The sequence below is a fragment of the Saccostrea cucullata genome, unplaced genomic scaffold (genome assembly GCF_032062105.1).
Source record: "Saccostrea cucullata isolate Sc308-1 unplaced genomic scaffold, CSIRO_AGI_Scuc_v1 ctg12807, whole genome shotgun sequence".
Classification (NCBI taxonomy): domain Eukaryota; kingdom Metazoa; phylum Mollusca; class Bivalvia; order Ostreida; family Ostreidae; genus Saccostrea; species Saccostrea cuccullata.
The window spans coordinates 1-1899 of NW_026921213.1; the positions used below are offsets into that span (position 1 = coordinate 1).

The following is a 1899-nucleotide window of genomic DNA, read 5'->3' on the forward strand; positions in this document are numbered from 1 at the left end:
GAACATCTGAAAAAATCCAAAAAAGAAAAAGCATGAGGTGGTCCTTTACCAGCAACGCAAAAGACAGCTTACTGTGGAGCAATGTGAGATCCACCCCACTAAAGATGTGGACATGCTCTGTGAAGAATGCCAGGTTCCTGTATGTTCCAAATGCGTCACACAAAAAGAACATCGGGGGCATATATTTACTGATCTAGAAACGGTTTATGCAAATAAATATGCAGTTTTTCAAGAAGAAATCTCTAAAATCCATGAGTACTTTCTCCCTACATCAGAAAGTTTACAGAAAGAAATTAAAAAAGATTCCTCAGAAATCAAACACATCATGGAAGACATCAGAACATCCATGGAGACTGAAGGTGAAACCCTGAAAAGTCTGGTGGACACTGTCGTATCTGAGAACATGTAGCAACTAGACCAAATAGAGCATTCACTGCTAGAAGACCTAAACATCCAAGACAAGACCTTTGATGATTACATCACCTATCTAAATAACCTTGCCAAAGAACTTCAAAGATTCTTATCTCCTCTAGAACCCCAGAAATTACTCTAGGAAAAGAAGCCTAACATCCGATCCATACCAGAGACAACAAAACCAATCACACCAGAATTTACTGCTGGTCAATACAGCAAAAGTGATGTCACCAAATTACTAGGTGAAATACATGTCCCCAACACTAAAGCAAAGACGAGAGAAATAAGGCCCATCGAAAGTGTCTACAATACAGCGATGAAACCTACTCCTAAACAGATGAAAGAAAACAGAAAGAATTCTGACAAGAAACAAACATTGTCTCTATCTGCCTCTGTCACCAAGATCAGGGAGTTCAAAGTACCAGGAGTTCATGATGTATTCCATGTATCACTAGATTAATCAGGCAGACTCTTGATCAGTGACAGTATTATATTGGTAATCTTGTCCAAATAGATCTACAGGAGAATGTGATACAGAAGATAAAAACTAGAAGTGGAGATGATGGTAACCACACAGTGACACAGACTGGCGATCTGATCTTTACAGAAAAACACAAGAATGTCATCAATAGGATTAAAGAGGATAATAATATCACAGAATTCTTTAAAACTGGAGGCTGGAGACCTCTCAGCATACACTCATCCCACATCAATGGGGACTTACTGGTGGGGATTGAGTCAGATATTATTGAAAAGGCTAAAGTCACCAGGTACAACATGACAGGAAAAGAAATACAGAACATACAGAGGGATGACAAAGGACAGGAACTGTATAGTGAACCACGCTACATCACAGAAAACATCAATGGAGATATCTGTACATCAGACTACTATTATGGAGTAGATTTGGTGTGAATAAATCAGGACAACACAGGTTCTCCTACACAGGTCAGGAGTCAGTGTTCCATCCCTATGGAATCTGTACTGATGTTCTTGGTCACATCCTCGTGGTTGATGGGCACCCTGAAAATAACACCGTACACCTCCTGGATCAGAACGGTCAGTTCTTTTCTCTTTTACTCACACGACAAGAAGGGGTAAAGTATCCCCTTAGTGTATGTGTGGATGATGAGAACAATCTCTATGTTGGACAATTTCTCACCAAGGCATTGAAAGTGTATAAGTATCTCCAGTGACTAGCATTGTGTCATTAACATATATAGTGTACCAAGTATTATTGACTACTATCTAATTAATTTAAGTGTGTTAAGTTTATTATAGGAATGACTCTAATTCTTGGCCAAATTATTCGATTATAACCTGGTTTGGGTCAGTTTACGCTTTATAATCCGCGAAGCGGATTATAAAAAAGCGTAAACTGACCCAAACCAGGTTATAATCGAATAATTTGGCCAAGAATTAGAGTCATTCCTTATAATTTAATTTTTAAATAATTAAACAACTGTGGATGTAAAATTGTGCTGC

At 38.3% G+C, this 1899-nt stretch overlaps 1 pseudogene; it reads left to right on the forward strand.

Moving 5' to 3' along the window:
• Positions 1-16: 16 nt before the first annotated feature.
• Positions 17-1610, forward strand: LOC134259480 (uncharacterized; annotated as a pseudogene).
• The last annotated feature ends 289 nt before the right edge of the window (positions 1611-1899 follow it).